This window comes from Chroicocephalus ridibundus, chromosome 9, assembly GCF_963924245.1.
Source record: "Chroicocephalus ridibundus chromosome 9, bChrRid1.1, whole genome shotgun sequence".
In the NCBI taxonomy this organism is placed as follows: Eukaryota; Metazoa; Chordata; class Aves; order Charadriiformes; family Laridae; genus Chroicocephalus; species Chroicocephalus ridibundus.
The window spans coordinates 46296402-46315726 of record NC_086292.1 but is presented as its reverse complement, the minus strand read 5'-3'; the positions used below and the strand labels follow the sequence as shown (position 1 = coordinate 46315726).

Below are 19325 nucleotides of genomic sequence, written 5' to 3'. Positions count from 1 at the left end.
CTATGTGATGAAGAGCATGGGGGAAAGTGCCCTGCGGGAGCTCCGAGACTACCTACAGAAGTCTCACCTCAGAATGCAGGCCTTTCCCTCTCTGTGTTGTGGACTGATCAAGTGAAAGGAGGGGAAAAAAAAGAGCTGAAAAATACATACATTTTCTTTTTCAAACACGAGCAAGGACTGGCCTCTACGTCCAAGTTTTCTTTCCAGTGGGAATCCCTCACAATGTGTTTATTCTGTGTCCAATGGAAAACACGCTTCCACTGAGGGAGGTTTTTATACTGTGTACCTGCATCTGGAGATGGCTGTGGTAAGATACAATAAAGAAGTGGGGGGAAAAAAAAAAGCAAAGCTGATGGAAGACACATGCTGTCTAAGGTCAGAGCTCTTTCCATTTTTAAAGACAGTATTTTGAAGATTTCTATTCAGGGAATGATATTACCATAGACAGCATGACTAAGGAAATATTTTTATGACTTCTTTTCTGTTCCTACAATACCCAAGTAATTTCTTGTGCTGTGACTTGCTGCAGGCTGTGGCTCCAGTGGAGAAAGTGGAAGATCAGAACAATACAGCTTAAAATCATTTGTTTCTCTTTCTAGCGTAGTTTTTTCCAAGATATTTAGAAGGTGAATGTTTCTGGGACAAAACCAGTCTGGCCTCTTTGCTCTTTTCAATCCTACTCTTCTTTCCTTCTCCCCTGATGGTTTCATTATGTGGCAGCAAAGCACTGTCTTCACTTACACGTTTTCTGTGCCCCACTGTTTCTGTTGTCTGAACCCAGAGGCAGTATGCGTTATCTCTGAGTACAGATGAAATCCTCCATCATATGATACCATCTTTTCTTAAATACTGTTGAAATAAGTAAATATTTTGATAACATCAATTTTCAAGCACTACTGCCTGTACCCACATTGGTGAGTTACTGCAGTTTTCTCAGATCATCTACAAATTTAGACCCTTATCTCTGTGTTGTATACATTGGGACCTTATTTTTAAAGTTTTCTTCAAAACCATAAAATTAGGAACTATTCCAGTAGGGCTGCAATCTGAATGAAGTCTGCCCAAGTTACACCACACACTGGTATCTCATCTGTCCCTGCCTTGAGAAATACTTCTTGTGCTTAGTGACTGGAGGTAGAGCCTTAAGAAGGCAACCAGTTCCTCTGGTCATTGGCCTGCTAAGGACATGGTGCAATATCAAATTGGAGAATGCTGGATTTTGATGTATTCCTATCCGTAAAACAGATATTTCATGTTTCTGAGTCCTGACGTGTGTCCTGAACCCATAGGACAGTATCTGATAATTATGGACAATGTGTCTGAATATATCAAATATTTGTGATTTACATAGAGATCGTTGTCTCTGCCTTCTATGCATGGGTATAGCGCTGTATTAGCTTCATTCCCCTTTCTCTGCCAAAGGTATTGGATTAGTGATATAACTATGTGATTTTCCTTTACTGATGAAAGTTAGCCCATATGTAATCCATTCATATTACAGATGTTAGACCAGAAGGGAATTTGACCTTGTTGTGTCGTTTGCATATGTGTCACAGCAGAGGAAGAATTATTTAAGGAATATACTTCTGTGGCATGGTTTGATAAAGTGGTTAGCATTAGAATACTAAATGCAAATTGTGTGAAAGATTCTCCAGTTTTCCTCCTTAGAACAGGGAAAAATAGGTGTCAGTCATAGAGAAACAGGTTTTCATAGCCACCATTCCGTGCCCTCTGTGTGTGTGTGTGTGTGTGTGTGTATGTATATATTGGTTATAAAAATAGCAGCGTAGCATAACACTTACTTGGGCTTAATATGAGTGCAACAATCGAAGTAGGCTGTTGCGTATTGGTAGACCATACTGGCTTATGAAGAATTATGTTGATGTTTCAGCAGTCTCTATTGTTGCCAGATTCCTATTCCTCACTCCAGCTCCCACAGGTAGTCCCCTCCAAATCATCAAGACTGCCTGCGAAAGCAAGAAGCTAGCCCAAGGAGTGACATCGCATTTGGTCTTGATGGTGATGGCTGAGGTTATAGCACTCTCTAAAATTCTCTCTAACAGCAACTTGCTCTCATTTTTTGCCTTATACTTCGCTTTTATATATGAAGAACGTGGCCTCAGCAGATGCAGAGTGTTTTTATACCTGCTTATGGATGGAGTTGGCCATTGCAATGTGGTACACTGCCATCCTGTAAAGGAAGAAATGGCTTTCTGGTGAGCAGGCACGCTCCTAAACTAGGAGACTAAGGCTACTGCTCTATATAAGGCAGAGAATCTGGACTCTAGACTCCTGATTTCTATTCCCAGCTCTGGCACTGACTCATTGTGTGACATTTGGCAAGTCACTTACATTCTGAATGCTTCTGTCTACCTCTGTGAAATGAGGATTTTGAGTGCAAAGCTAAAGGAGATTGCATAGCCTAAGAAGTTCTCATATAAAGCAGTGTGATGTCCTTGAGTATATGATGCAATACAAGTCCGGAATCTGATGTTGCTTAGTCATGTTTAAGAGGCTATAAAGAATCCATTAGATTAAGTGTATTGAAATAAGAGGACTCAGAGCGCTGTAGGTAACGGAGTTTTTAGTGACAGTGCCTTGATTTTCTTTACCTTGTGAGAAATATGGAAGCAAAACTTTCCCTGATGGAAGTATTGAGGCTCAGCAGTTGTTCGGAAGTGGGATTATGAAGTTTAAATGGCTTATAAGAGGTGTTCATTTGTGCTCAAAAAGATCCATATTGAAAAACCTGTCTGGAATCTTTGCCTGCCATGCAGACACAGAGAGAAAACAGCAGCAGGAGGTTTGTATTTGTGTTCTGGCAGGGGCCCCTCACTGAAACCAGTTGCTCTGGGGACTTAGTTCAAATTTTCTTGGCCCAGCTGCCAAGGTAGTGTGGAAGGTTACATAATGGCTGAAACAAGCTCAAAAATGGTGAAAATATGTAGGTATGTCTTTGTGGGGTGATACCCCACTGGCTGTGTCAAGAAACAGAACCACATTTGTTTAAAAAATAGTTTATAAATGCTCATTGCCCTACTTGATTGTGTAAGTTAGCCCTAAGAACGAATGAATTCAAAAGGAGGTGGACGGAAGGAAAACAAGATGTCTGCGCGCAATACATTTGCAGCAACTGTGTTTCAACAGCCTGAGTTGCGGCACCTCCGGTGTGCTCTGCGGTTTGAGCAGGGCAGGTTCACTTTGTGCGACACCAGCTCGTCACACACCAGTCACAAAGTTTGCAGTCCGCTGCTGCTTCAGACTCATCTCTCGTGATGTGACTCTAACCAGATCTGCCGTTTCCTGCAGAAAAATCTTTGTTCCAATTGAGCTGCCTCTAAGCCAGCCAAATTGAGAGTTTAATGTCTAGCTATTAATATCAGGCTGCAGCTTGGAGCCTTGCACGTTGTCAGAATCCAACCTTTCTGTGACATAAGCAGATTGAGAATGCCCCTTTCGTTCAATGTTTCCACTGCTAGTGCCAAATAAGCAGCTTTACGGTTAGTTAGGAATGATCCTGCATATTTCAAGGCAGAGCTTGGCCTTGATTCCTCAGTGTACATGTTACCCCAGATCCAAGCTGAAGCTTCCCTTTATTCAGCTAATAATAAAAGTGGGGGCACTGTGGAATTGGGAAATGGAAAATGAGAATGTGTGTTAAATATCCTTAAATTGCCCTGGTTAAAAATGTCTTTACCTCTGCTGCAGTCACATGTGCTTTTCTGTGGCTTGATGTCGGGGAAAAGAAAGCAGAGTATAGTGCATATACTGCAGATGGGCAGGTTTAGTTAAAGGAATAGCTGCCTGGAGAAAACCGAGCATCAGAGCGGAGGTGATTGAGAAACATAGTTTTCCAGACTGTTTCCACAAGCGAATGTTTTGTGAAAAACATTCCCATCTCCTGTCTGGCTTTAATTAAAGGGCTCAAAGATAATTTGTTGAGAGTCCTGAAGATTATAAACCCTTGCATAGTTTGTGTCCTTTTTCTTGAGTCTTCCAATCACTGATATGTGAATGGGGAAATTGGGTTTTGGTTTTGCCACTGCACTGCTGGGTGACTACACAGATGACATCCTCCTGCTGTACCTGTGTCTTCATATCTTAGTCCTTTCCTTCTTTCAAAGTGAAAAGTACTATCATAGAGAGCTGCATATTATGGTGCTATTAGCCAATGTCCCTCCCTTTGTAGCTACACTCTGCTTTCTTCTTATGAGTTTATCATAGCAAAGTGTTTCAAAATATGCCCAAGTATTGCAAATCTACTTGGTCTGTGTCTCCAAGTAGATTTGATCCCTTTTTATTCCATGTAAAACACCTGAATAAACGGCAGCATATTTTTCCCTTTTCCTTCGGTGTTTGCTTGTGCAGTCGGGTGGCCTCCTGTCCACAGCAAGTGGCAGTTCCTGTTGGTCCTGCCTGTAGTGTGTACTGTTCATTTAAATCTTCCTCCCTATGTAATACTGATTCCAATCCCCTAACAGTGTCACAACAGAGAATTAATCCCCAAGGAAAGGGAAAAGACTAACTGGTTTGCTGTGAGTGGAAAAGAAAAGGAATTCTCACATTAAAAACATTTTCCATAGTGGTTCGTGTTGAATGTTTCTGTATATTCCAGGGCGGGTTTTTATTTGATGCCAGAATAAATAGAAATACCTGCTGCTTAAAACAATTCATTAGAGAAGCAGTGCCTGGCTTTAGCAAAAGCCTTGCTGGGACTGTCCTTCAGACCAAAATCAAACTCACTTTAATGCATTAAAATTAACATACTGTAGGTTAAAATGCCCCTTAAAGAAACACTGCCAAGTTGATTTGGTGTTTGTGGAAGAAAGGGACCTCGCAGCATTGCAAATTTTTATGTCACTTGTGGCTATGTAGGGCAACAGAGAGCCAGGCTGCTGGCTTTATGAAACCAAGGGGAGCCATGGTACAGTGCAGTGGAAGACTTTTTCCCTTGCCTTTTGGTTGCTAGGGAATAAATGCGCAGCTGCACAACCCAGACAGTGCAGAACTGTGCTATTGGGCATATTCATCACTACCATCTCTCAGGCCCCACCCTACCCACAACGGCCTTCCAATTTCTTTTCACCAGCTAGCAATCTCTCCTCTTCCAAATTCCCGCTAAAAATTTGTGTGCCAAGTGACTGTAATATAAGATTGCATAAATTTTAATAGAAGCACTGGGATGAGCGCAGCCACTCAAGTAATCAGGAATTCCTGCTGCCGTAACCCTTGCTCTTCCTCACTTCGGTGTCCCATGTGCGCTTTTCCTTCTTTCATGTTTCAGGGGCATGGCTTCAGCCAGGCTGTTTCACATGTACACAGCTGTTCACAGGCTCACAGCTAAAGACCAGAGGAAAATCCTGCTTACACTGGACTCAGAGAGAGTTTTGTTAGTGATTTCAGTGGGGTCAGGATCCTCATCCTGTTCTTACATGTTGCCTGAGACAAGCAAACACTCCTTTGGGCCTCTGTCAAAAAACTGGCTGAGGTTTTTTCTAGAGAGACTAGTTGGTTTGGGCTACCTGGGACATCTTTGGAAAGCCTGATATCCTAAAGAGGGTGCTTTGTACTTTCTGAAAATCAGTTGACATGTCTGTTAAGCTATTTGAGCTTTCAAAATCTCTGAAATATTTAAAAATATTGCAAAAAACCCAATAGGCTATGAAAGCCAGAAAATGAAACCCCACTGAAGCTGACCACTCTGCTTTTGGTAAGACAAGTACAATGGAAAATACAAACAAAGGCCATATATACACAACCTACTCCCCTCCATCCAGTTTGCAAAAAATAAAAAAGGTGGGCTTCCCAGTTTTAACAGACTACATGTTTATTGTTAAATACATCAACTTTCTGATTGATTTATATGAAAACTTACAATGTGTGTAATGTAGTTGGTTGGGTGGAGTGCTGATATTATTTTATAGAGACTTATTTTCTCTTTTTATTGTTACAGAAAGCAGAACATTTGAATTTCATTTGCCTTTGGGTTTGTTTTGCAGCTCAGTAGTCTTGTTTAGGTTTGTCTTTATTCATTCCATATTCTAAGGGCAGTGGTGGATTCTTGGTCTCCCTAGATGAAAAATGACTGTCTTTTTGGAAGGGACGCAGTAGCCAAACACAAGGTACTGTCCTTAGTTTGGAGCTTGTATGGTCCTGTTGCAAGGTCTTTTTGTAGAAAAGAGGTCATTGATCAGTCTGTTCTATTCTTAAAATGTATTGATTTGCAAGTGCTATCAACTGAATTTCTAGTTATGTCAACTTTTTTCTTCCATCTTCTCTCTGTTGTTTCATGTCTTGGGGGCAAGAATTAACTTGTGTAATTAAAGTAGACAAAAACGTTTAGTGGAGGAGGGGTTAGTGACAGATTTTCTGTACGTTTGTCATTGTTCCGTCTTCCATGTGTCTCCAATCCCTAGTTCTGCAGTGTCACAGACCCTCAGTTGCTCTCATGATTAACCCCCTTCCCTTGCCTTTTTGCCAGGAGTCTATTTCTCTTTGGTGGTAGCTCAGAGCTCTTAGAAGCTCTTGCTCAATTTTGTTCCTTCTTCTTCTCTTTGTTCAGCTGGGCCTGGACACCAAGAGCCTCCTCTCCCCGGAGAGGCCTGGATGGTCTGTCTTCCATCACTCTAACCGCATGGCTTACCCACTGAGGTCATGGAATTTCCCTACGTTTACTACACTTTGTTCTTCGTAAACCTCCAGCAGTTCCTTATTAGTTCCTCTCCATACATCATTCTCCTTTTGTAGCCCCAAAATGTGTTTCAAGCACTTTTATTTTCCAATTATTTATCTGTCTGTCTGTCGTCTTAGTAAGCACCCATCCCACAAGATAAAACAATAGGCCTCGCAGTGGTGTTGTATGTTTGAAGCTAGCTTGTTCTCAGCAATTTGGAACTAAACACTGTCAGCAGGGAAGAATAACACACTTCCTGCTCTGTACCTGGCCTTTCATTTCCTCCACCATTAAACTGCTATTGGTAATTAATGATCATAGATATTTAAGCTGGCTTGCTGAAATACATACATAGTCTTTGTCATCTCTAAGGCAGCATGTTCAAAATCTTCTCATCAGCTTACCACCCTGCTTTTGTTTGTTAGTGTATCTTTGCTGGTCTTAAATCTTGCTTTTCTTGTTGCTCCCTCAGACCTTCCAGCCAGGCTTTATGCCAGAGCTTTTGTCTTCCTTACTGTGACTTGCCCCAGAGGTGCTGCAGGATGTTTAAGCTTATCTTAAGTCAAAAACTTTACCTTCTCCCATGGTTTTATTGATGGCGCGTGGTAACGTGTTTTGATAAATACAAGAGAACAACTGTCTAAAATGCAACCTATTTCTGAGTAAATATCCTTCAGGCCATCACATCTCATTGTTGTACAAGGCGGGTGCTGATTACTATTTGAGTGAAAGATATCTTCGGAAAACTCACTGGCCACAAGAATTGTGTTATGGTACTTCCCCATCAGGCATCTAGGACTTCAAATCAAATCCTAGCCTAATGTCAAACCGCTGTGTAACTAAGCTCCTTTCTGTTGCCTTTATTAAAAGGAGTATGTCATGAGGGAAGATATTTGCCGTGACTTTGTTGATATTTGTTCTGATACTCTGACTTTATTCTTTCATTTCAGCTCCATGTCATAACTCACTTTATGCACTAAATCATTGTGCAGTTTGACTGGTACGGGTGCAAACATGTGCTGCATTCCACTCCAGGGCCATTTATGTCTGTGTGAAATTATATAGACATGTACACAAAGCACCTGGGAATTTCAGTCTCCTAGCTCAAAGGGCAGATACCTGCATAAGATGTTCCCTTCCCCATCTTTTTACCCCTCACCCCCTTCCTAGGTCTTTGACATGCAATCATTGTGGGGAAAAGCACTTGTTATTACACTTTAACTAAGAGTTACCAATGAATTTATGTGATAGTGTCCCTCAGAAGAAATAGAGTAGATTTTCCTGCTAGCTTGGAATAAAAAACAATCAGAAACATAAATTTATAATGTTTCTTTTCTTTTGTGTGACAGGCAATTCTTACGTTTTTGGTTCACCTGAATATACTACGCTAGAACTTCTGAATTATAATCCCCTAGGCAGTTTTCTGTCTTGATTATTTTCTAAATTAGAGATGACTTGTGGGACACTGCCGAAAAGCGAAGGCTTTGCTTATGGCTAAATACTATTTAATCACGATTTAAAGAAATCTCTGCTGTTTATCTCTGAAAGTGGTCATTGTGTTTGCAAACAGACAAGCTGGAGGCAGAAGCCTAATTGATGTCCAGCAAAGCACACACGGCCGAACAACTGTCAAGAAAAGCTCTGGAACTGCTCCTTGCTACTGTGTGCGTGAAGCTGAGAAGCCTTTGAGGGAGACATGAGCAGAACAATCTCATTACATTATGTCCGTGGACAGACCGTTTCTGTCTTTTGGGGTTTATAGTATTTTTGCTGTTGTCTCTCACCTCGTCCGTATAAGTAGAGACTTGCCGATTGCAGATTTTACATGCTTTCTGCACTGCTTCACCAGCTTTACGCCCAAGCTCCATCCACTTCCTTTTGCTGAAGATTTGTTTCTCTAGGGGATTCTCAAAAGAATGAGCATTAAAAAGTAAAATCACCTCTTGTGCTTTCATAGCTCATCCTGCTTACTCTTCTTTTATATAATATAAGGCTGTGGAAAGAGAAATAATGGTTGTTTTCTACAGCGTCAAACCTGCTATCAGTAAAATAATGATTCAGCCCTTCAACAGGTCAGAGGTTTGTGTTTCTTCTTTCCACTGCCTGGGTCTTTATTTTTACCTCTGTTTACGCGTTCCAGCCCGGTCAATTTGCTGCAGACTGCAGCCACATATTGTTTAAGAAAGCTGACGCATTTATAATTGAGAAACCTCCGAGATTTTTCTTCTCCTCCTGTCAGACATAGATGGCTTTTATCCAGTTGACTGCTTTACAGTGCCTTTATCCTTTACTGGCTTGAAAACATTTCAGATAGTTTCTATTGTTTTATAGACCCTGTAGCTAAAAAACCAAGCTGTGTAAAAACATCTGTACATCGCTGTGCAATAGGCTACAGACACGTAGGGTAATAAGGCATGATTGCATTCATTGTAGCATTTGCTCCACTGGATAATCACATAGAAGCATTCCAGTTGCACACGGGATATGTAAGACCAAAGGAAGGAAATGAAGGATAGTTGCCTACTGTACTTTTACATTTCTTTTGTCTTGCAGCTGCCAAGACTAAATGCAATTTTGAGAGCAAGTTTTAAATAATGCAGAGATGAGATTTTACTAGTGATAACCAAGAAAACAGCACTGGGAAGCGTGCATAAAACTTCACCCCCCATCCCCAAGAAGGACGCTTGACTGCACTGATTTTCATTTGTTTTGTTTTTTTTTTTCAACTTCGGTTAACCATCTGGTAACATGACTTAGTATAATACTTAGCCTATTTTGTGGGGTGTCTAGTCCTGGAAGGATTTTGCTACACCAAGTGCACTCAGTAGATTGAAAGTCAGTTTAAGTCCTTGGAATGTTGTAGGGTTTTATTTAACAGTTCTCCCACTTCCACTGCCTCAGCACAAGCTCCAAGTCTTTCAGTTGCGATTGTGCTACACATAATGCAAATAGGAGCTGGGCATGTAACAGGACTTTGCACCACTGAATATCTTCAGAAATACAATCCTATTTTTAGAGGTTCTGTCCCACACAGTAATGGTTAGAATGCAGCAAAGCATAAGTGATATAATTGTATTTAATAGTTTCTTGACTCCAAGCTGATCAGCTGTGACTGTTTTGTGCTATAATTGTAAATGAAAAAGTGTGTAAATTTCACCTACTTGGAGGTTTCAACTGGGCCATTAAAAGGGGTATAAATGCTCTGTTGCCCATAGTGGAAGTGAATTTAAACTTTAAATGCAAATTTATCTACACCTACACCTGAAAAATCATGCCATGTAAATAAAAATCCATCATATTTCAGCGTGCCCCCTTTGTAGTCCTTTATACTTTACTGTTGGACAAGGATTCTGTATGTCAGCACCGCGAATCCTGTGGTTTATTAAATGGTAGATCATAAAACTGAGTGATCAAGGAGCTAAACTTCCTTCAGTAGTTGTTACTTGTAGAAGCGGAACAGACGTTTAGAGAAGCACCTAGGAAGTTGAGAAAGAGGATGACACAGTTACAGAAGACTAAGATGATTTACCATACATTTTTTCATTAACATGTAGGATTGTGAACCACGGCAGTTCAGGGGAACACAGGATGCATTTGCATTACAGGGATGGCAAATGTCAGGGCCCTGAGAGCATCCCCAGCCCTGCTGGGAGTTTGGCTGCTGTGCCACCTTAGGTAATGGTTCAGGTGTCCAGCTTTGAGGAAAGCACTTCAAGAAAGCTCCGCTAAGAACCTCTCCGCTCACCCTGCCTGGGTGCAGTGGGACTGCGCCTTTTTCAGTGAGGCCATTGCCTCTACTGCCTGATCATACTCAACTTCAGTGCCCCTTCCCTTTTGGAGAAGCGCCTGCCTGAGCTGTTTCCTGACAGCAAACTCTAGAGAGGGTCGATGCAGATAACAGGTAGTAATCATGTCAGCCATCTCAGCTGATTCTCGTACTCCACAGGAGACTGCGTCCAAAGATAAGATGGTAACTTCATAATTTGTTCAGAATTTATGTCTTTGGGGATAATTTTGGTCATCTTTTGGCCTCACCTTAGAACATCTGGCGTAGAGCTAATGCTCAGCTGAGGATTGGCCTGCTGAATCAGCAAATTCACATTTCTCTGTTTAATGTCCAGAAAATCCAGAAGAATTCTTTCAGCCTCATTTCTTGGTAAAGTTTAAACGGGTAGAGGTGAGCAAACAGGCCAAACAGATAAAAAGAGATAAAAGAAAGCCAACATGGTTTCTAGGAAAGGAAGCAAGATCATGGTTCAGTGACTTGTTGGAATTCTCGAAGACTCTTCCTGCCAGAACAGACAAGGAGAAGGGGGAGATGCAGTAGGCTTCACATTCCTAGCTTTTTCTAAAAGCTTGTAACGGAGTTTCATTGCACTAGTTAGTGTCTGAAGTTTGTGGTCGTGGAACATGAGAAATAACTGGTTTGAGTGGCCTGAAGAGTAAGTAGGAAAGAGTACTGATAAAAGGTCCATTGTATTTCTGCCAATTCAAAATTTTTATTCAGAGACTACAGGGAACAAAGGTTGCCTCTGTGCTCGTGTCTTTTGAGAAATGGGTAGAGCAATAAGGCCAAAAAAAAGATTTTGCAGTTTTGCGCATCCTTGGGAGGGAGGAGGCACTAGTGATCAACAGTGCTGGTATACAGTGAAAGATTTAGATTTTGTAGGATCATTTTGCTTTTCAGCTGTCTTGTAGATTGCATGGGTTTCTAGCTGGGAAATTACACTGATCTTCATTAACCCTGAGTGAATACAACGTGGCACTTGTGATCAGTGGCTCTGATGATAGGCTTCACTTGTAGCTTTCTCTTTCCCCTGGGCAATTATTTATTTTGAAGAGGTATAATGATTCTCTGCGTTGGGATACAGACTAGAGAGAAATTGGTCCTTTGTTTATTTTTGCGTCCTGGTTAGATCAATGCAAGAATATGTGACTATATCTGTGCATGTGTTTGCATTTCTATATCCATTTATGTGAATGCATACACCTTTTGATAATGCCCGTTCTGGAAAAAAAATACTGTCTTTAAATGCATGGCAGAGTATTTTGAATTTTACATACCTGATTTTGACCAGATCTTCCTTGTAGAAAATACTGGAGTTTCCTCATCAAGTTCTCACCGATTTAGATAGGAAGGTGACTGTAGGAGATGGTGAAATTTTAGCCGAATTCTCACTGAGGTGTGTGTATAGATATGTTTTTTTATATATAAACTGTCCTTTGAATGCCTGGAATTTTATTTGGACACAAGCGTCCTGTTAAATACTTATATACAGTTATAAATTTCAGGTTCAGAATCCTATAATCTGGTAGGGTGTTTGTCTGACAAGTCTTTTTACCTTTTCAATCAGCAGATAGAAATATGTTGAACTGATTTTAAAAGAAAAATTAAAAAAAAATCCTAGACCAAACCCATCAAATATCTTCCTCCTTCTGTACTGTTTCAGCATGATTTGTAGAATGCTAAGGATTTCTGTGTTTGCTTAGCTTGGAATTAGCCTTGTATTTCTACTTTAGTTAGTGGTCATGAGCAGTCAGCAGGTTGAAGATATTTGTTGGTTTTGTGTAGTTGTGTCATACATTTTTGTGTAGCTATTTTGCCTGATCTGTTTGTATTAAGGCTCTGTCTGACCATAATTAGACTGCTGGGTACACATTAATGTTCTGCTGAGGATCTATTTGTTGGTTTTAATAATGTCATCCATCAAGCTCTAGCATGTACAGCAATATTTGTGCTGTAGTAGACAAATAGAGTAAACACCGCAGTTATTTATAAGAAAACTGGCCAGTAAATTAAGAAACTCTGTGTGGATGTTTTTATTTATTGGAAAGTTAAACTGATGGTCTAAAATGAGTCCATCAGTCTAATCAGACTTTGTTGCTCTTGAAACGAGAGGAAAGTAAGAGATTGAAGTTAAATTTCTGTTTAGAATTTATATTTTGTATCTGTTTAAGAAATCTGTAGACACATGTTTCCTTATCTTCGATGCCCTCGTTTGTCTTCTTTTCTAGCTATGTCTGTTTGTCAGAGAGAAAGTACCATCTCCACCTTGGTCTTGTCTGGGCCCAAGTATGGATGAAGTTCCTGACTACACCTCTATTGCCCTTTGTCTTGACTCCTGATAGGTTCTTGGAAGTCCTGCTGCTCCTTCAAATGCCTTTGGTGGCCTCTTACAAGTGTCTGTTGACTTGGACTTCAGCAAAGCAGCACTGATCACTGGAGTTGCTCTGTCCTTGCAGGTGGTTTTCTCTGTGATTCTTGCCTGGCCCTCTGTATCCAGATCGGATCCTGCCACATAAAATGTTGCTTAGGACTATTGAAGTCCTAAGCTTTGTAGTTTTCTTTCGGAGATGTCAGTTGCCTCTTGAGAGTCTGATAACTTGATTATGTTTCAGTTTCGTGTCTCTTCCTCCCAGAGAACTAATGTTCTCTGATTTGCCCCAGGTTTCTTTCTATGTCTTTCTATGTGTTTATCTGCCTCACTTCAACCTTCCCATTTCCCTTCTCCCTCTCCCGAAGGAGAAGAGCTCTCTCGCATGTTTGCTTTCTCTGTGCTGTCTCTCGGAAACTGGGGACTGGAGAAGGGTGCGATGCTCTTGGCTCAGAGCAAAGGCCCTGGATTCTGAGAGCATCTGGTCCTTGCCATGCTGGGCCCTGACTCTTGACTGCTGCAGTTTGTGATGCAGTGCAGAGGTGCGTTTGCTGTGATGGTTAGATACCTTGTCTGAGTAACAGATTTAAAAGTAACTTTTGATGAAGTATCTCAGAAGATCCCTCTCTTTTATATTTTTATCTTTATTGCTTGTTACATTTTCAGACATGGGAAAACTGTAGTCCATATTTGTTCGATGAACCGGTGTGTTTACAGAGATGCAGAATACCCCCTTGTGCACCAGTGTCTGTGAGCCACAACATGATCTAAACACTGAAGTAAATAAAGCTTTTTGGCTTTGCATGGAACTAAAAAAGACCAGCCTTCTGGGTGTGGAACTAAGTAAAAGAAGCCAGGAAAAGTCTTAAACCACCTTCTCCAAAGCCAGTAGTAATACTCCTCTTGATTTCAGTCAGGTTTTGATCAAGCCCATCGTGATTATGATAGTGGGTACAATTACGTCAGATGTAATACGTATTCAGCTTGTTTTTTGTGAATGCCATGAAGCTGTTGATGCTGTCATTATTCTGGTGACTTTGTTGGGAACTGCATCTCATTACATGGCAGCTGACAGGAGGCCGCTGCCACTGGGCACTAAAGCCAGCTTATACAAAAGTACCCTGTCTGCGTAGCTGGGAAGCACAGCTGTTACCGTTGCAAATTCTCTCCACGAGCCACTTACTGAGTGGGGCTGACAGCTAGAAAACCCCTGCAAACCATGGTGCAGACTCAGCACATAGTTTTTAATCAGGGACGCATAGATTTGATTCAGAACTGGAAATGTCACCCAGACAGCGTACAAGTAATGGAGAAACTTCTTGCACTTCCCAGGGGTGTTTTATTTAGAAGCACGTGAGACTAGAAGAGGCGGTTCTCCCTTTGTTGGTCCTGGTACTTTAGCATAAAGCCCTAGAGCAATAACATGAATACACGTGCATGGAAATGTCCCGCTGGATCCTGCAGGATACTGACAGTAAGTTTCTTTAGTGCTGCCTGCAGGTGCAGCCTCCCCACGAGCCTCACATGCTGTCATTTCTGAATTCAGACTGTAAAGGCCTCAGGACTGGGACTGTGCCTTGACTTGTGTCCGTGAGGCACCAGGGACTCTTCTGGCTGCTGTCAGTCATCGCAAGCAGTGGTATTCATGCAAATTTGTGCTTTCTTTCACAGGAGCTCGAGTTTGAACATGAGAGATTTCTTTTTATTATGTGAGAGAAAAAGCTCACGCTGGTCTCTTTTTTTAGTGAAAATTTCTCTCTAACTTGTGTTACTTTAAGGGTGACATTTTATTTTTGAGGAATTTAGAGAAAGAGGTACTAAAGAAAGTAGATTCAGGACATATTAAAAACACTTCCAGCTACATTACCTCTGAAATTACTTCTCTTCTGACAGGCTGGTGCTGTGATGTGGTTATGTCTATGTAAAGTACCATGCGGGTCCTTCCCTTCCTGTGGGGTGGAAGTTGAGACAGACAGCTCTGTTTGGGAGCCCAGAGGAGGGCCCTTTAGGTTAACGGCAATTCTAACCTGATTTGATGAGTATGTGTATGCAATGTGTGTGCTTTGTGCTTATGTCTGTCTACCCCAATGACAGTCTTTCCCAAATAGCTTTTTAACTCATTGGCAAATTGGAGTCACATTTGAGGATATGGATCTCAGAAATAATAGGCTTTTGGAAGTTTTCTGAAAACTAGGAAGCTGACTAGAGGAGAAAGCCCTCTCCCTTTGATGCTGCCGCTGAGAGAAAGGTTGTATCACCCACACTTACATCCAAAACCCCAAGTGGAAATGCAAATGTGTAGGAAATCAAGCCATTAATTTTGCAGTAAGTTTTGAGGGTTTTTTACATTGCCACCTTCCCTTCCACCATACCATCATGCTCTACCAGAATAAATGTGTTTACTGTGGTACTGTGTGAGGAGAGAAGCAGAGCCATGGCACTGCCGTAGTCTCCTCGTTTTGCCCACCAATGTGGAAGGATCGTTTTCGCTCCCTACTGCTGGGACAGAGGTAGTAGCCAATGCTGAGGTATTAGGGACCGGCTTCATTCTCTTGCATGGTACAAGCTTTCCAGCCCAAGATCTGACTTCGACAGAATAACTCAACCCCATTAACATTATCAGGCAAAAACCCTGTGTTTGTCAGTTTTCTCAAGTCAGGCACTCAGCAAAGAATTAAAACAGAAGGGCTGAACCAAGAATTGCTAAACAAGTTTATCAGTGCGTGTGTTGGCTGGCAGCTTGACAGAGTGAAGCCAGGAGCTAAGACAGCCCTGTAAGTCAGGATGTAGAAGCTGTAATTGAGAAGTATCACAGAAGCAATTTGGAAAAGCATCTGTTCAGAGTTTGATTTCTGTGAATCATCCCATTCTGCTGGCCTGCTCTGCTAGTCGCCTGAGTTGCTCTTATTTTGCCAAGAGAACAGCTTGACACGCATACAGCGCCTAAAAATAAAATACGCTTTAAATATTAACATGTTTCAAAAGTATAGATTCATTCACTTTTTCAGAGTAACAATTGCTTAGTCATTCTTTAAAAACATGGAAAGAATTTAATTGAGAGCCGTGGAAGAATGCCATTCATCAGCAGCACAGGTGTTCATCTCCAAAACTGTCCTGTTCAGCAGACTGTGCTGAAACTCTCCAGACACTGAAACATTGTTCGTGATACATTGCTGAATGCTGTTGAACGATTGCAGGACGGATCCTTGCTCATGAACCCACCCCCGACTAACACTACGGTAGGCTGAGATAGGCATGGCTCAGCAAAGCTCTTGAAACTGTTAAAAGTAGCTTTTAATTTATTTGAGTAGCTTCATGAGTTTCTTAGTGTTTGCAATTACGAAAAAGAACTGGAACTGAATGCTGGACCCTGACTGTTAGCTCTTAAAGCAGATGCTGTTTGGTACAAAGACTCCAAATATTTTTTCTGATTTATTGCCAAGTCTGACCTTGTCTCTTCATTCTGGAAAGGAGATACTGAGGAATTTGAAGGCTCCAGGATCCCTGCTGCTGAATTCCATGTTCCTTTTTTTTTTTAGCAGTTTCATTAAAAACTCTGATTTGATCTTTTTCTTCATTGCCCTTCGTTCTCTCTGAACTCAGGCCCTCTGTTGAAGCAGATGGCTCAGATGAGTTGCAGGGACAAACTGATGAATTCAAAACTGGAAGTCACAGAACTCATCTGAAAAAGCAAGATGAAAATTGTCTCAAAGCTGATTTTGAAGCCCCACACAGTTTGCCAAGTTGTAGCTATTGCAGGTAATGCCAGGATTGTTTTCCATTTCTTGGAAGATTATAGCTTCAGATGGGAACCCATCCTGTGAACAGGATGGGTGTTAACGGACTAACATAGGCATGTGTCAGAGTGGTAAGCACGGGACATGGTAGCCCTCGGGCACTTTCCTTTCTGATGGCAGAGTTGTTTGTTTGTTTGTTTGTTTCGTTTGGTGACTTATTGATTTCCTGATAGATGCAGCTTAGGGGACACTGAAGCAATTCTTGAGTTCAGGCCTATTCCACCAAATAGGACAGGTCAAAATGAAAAAAACTGAAATGTTGAAATAATTTTGATTTTTAGTAACATCTGAGAAAGTGAAAGGTGAGACTCGTGAAAGCTGTTCAGAGAAGGAACAGGTGGAGCGCTCTGCTCTTGTCAAGCCATCCAGCAGGTCAGAGGCGTGGATTCATTTCTATCCCGTGTCTTGCTCCTTCAGCCATTGAAGTGAAAGTTATTCACCAGCTGCACAAATCCTGAATCCAGTGCCGAGTCCTCCTGTTGCCTTGGCAGGTTGCCTGTCTTTTGCATGTTATCATGCCAATATTTGCATGCATGTGAGAAGGGAAGATCCTGCTCGATTCTACAACAGGTTGTAGAAAGGACCAGCAGGTTCATCTCTGCAGTGCAGTCTACATCTGTTTAACAAAATGAGGCCAACAGAAGACTTTAAAATCCAAATGCCTTTGAGACCCAGGCAGAAGTGACTTTCAAGGGCCAGAATCCAAATACTCTTTTACAGTTTCGTTTCATAGTTGTTGGTGATGGTGTTTTTGAATTCACAGTCACATGTTCCTGTAGTCTTTCAAAAGCATCAGATCTCTCCTGACTTCTGCTAGATCTGATTCCTTTTTGGTGTAAGATACCCTTGAACAACCTTGTCCCCTGTGCCTGTCTCTTTTTCTTTCAATAGCTTGTATCCCACTGATTTCCATTGTTTTTTTCTATACCAATTCTAACAGCTGTGCTTTCCTTATGCTATGTGCCACTTTTTTTACCCACACTAAGGCACGGGTCTCCTTGCCTGAATACTTCAATGTCCTCATCAGGCCTTGTTGCAGTCCAGCTCCTACCTTTCCTTAAGTGAACCCGTGATGCCAGAAACATATGACCCAGGGCTGTAGATCCATTTTTCTCCAGCAGTAAGTACACACAGAAGTTCTCAGAGAGCTCATCTTCCCTTCTGATCTTATCTCGTGCCCTCCTTGACCCCTGCCTCCCATGGAAGTGACTCCCCACTGCTTATGAGATCAAAGTCATGTTTCTTGAAGACTTCTGGAAAACCCATATTACCTCCATTTGCTACTTTTCTGTCCCTGTCTCCTCTGAATCCCTTATCTCTTCCCATCTGTCTTTCCCCCTTGTTCACTAAATTTGAATTATGCCAGGCTTCTGTATACTTCTCTGCACTATATGTTGACTCATCCAGTCAATCAGTCCCTCCCCAACTGGAGTACTTCTCTCAGACGCACTTAGCTAGCTCTTCCTCTGCCTTTCCTCTTAATGGGAGTACAGCTGTTGTAATATATCTTACTTTGGGTAATTAAGCCCGTGTATTTCCATGTGTGTGCATGAGCCTGAAGACTTTCAGCACTGTGTAATGATGCCTATAAACAGATGGTGAATTAGCTGCCAGGGTTTGGGAACCTACATTCGGGAATGGTGGTTTGATTTGGACTAAATATCCAAAACTTCAGATTTAACTAGAGAAACAGGAATGCAGAAAGGAACTGTGTTTTCGCCTGTTTGAGATCTGCATTCAGCAGCAGCCCAGGCTCCTGTCGCTGGGGAGTATGTGGGAGAAGCTCTCTGGAATGTGGCTGTTAGCATATCAAAGTAGAGTAAACATGTAGATGATACCCTGCTTCCTCTGCTTCAGTTAATTAAGCCACTCCTCATGTCACATTAGATGGAGAGGATTTATTAATGTGCTGTCATCTAGGGAAGCAAGGGTTTGCTGAAAGGGAGGAGTCATGTTAATGGCATAGAGGATGTCATGCTGAACAAAGAGCAGATGTCAAATAAACAGGGTATTTCTTTTAATCTCCTTCTTTGCTGAGGTCTTAGATCCCATTGTTTTATTGTAAAAGCTTAGAAAATTAGGGCTAGAAAGAGCTTCAGGTGGTCTTTTAATGCATTCTCTTGCTCCAAGGCAAGATCAGTGATACCGTGTCACTCCTGATGGATATCTGCTCTATGAGGCTAACCAGTATTCTTGTTTCTAGCTTTCCTTGAATTACTGTGAACGCCATACCTCTCCTCAGGTATGGTCAGCGTGGTGAATATTTAGGCTTGTGATCACAAATCTTTGTTGTATGGTTTTGGAAAAGAATGTGGTTTTCAAAGATGCCCATGCCAAACCTCTGGGGGTTTCCGAAGGTTGTCTGCTCTTTGCTGGCACAATGCAGTGGTAATAGCTTGTCTGGCATGTTTTTGTAGGCCTTGGTCAAAGCCTCTTCTAGGCCACAAAGGTGTTAGAACATCTGTCATCTTTCTTCATCTCAATGCATTTGGTATCTGAAGTGACGTTTTACTAGCTTGGGTGAGGACAGTTATCCCTAAAGTCAGGAGTGGTCTCGATCACTAGGGCTTTTCAACTGTCTGGGCAGCCCCTTGTACACTGGGAGAGGCTCTGCTTAAATCAGTGAATTAGCACAGTGTAAATCCAACGCAAGTAGCACTAGAATAAGGCTCTTGACATCTTGAGGAATGTCTGCAGGGG

At 41.7% G+C, this 19325-nt stretch overlaps 1 protein-coding gene across 1 annotated transcript in view; it reads left to right on the top strand.

The window, feature by feature from the left end:
• Positions 1-19325, top strand: part of ADAMTS17 (ADAM metallopeptidase with thrombospondin type 1 motif 17) — a 191410-nt gene that overhangs the window by 46355 nt on the left and 125730 nt on the right. The window lies entirely within an intron of this gene.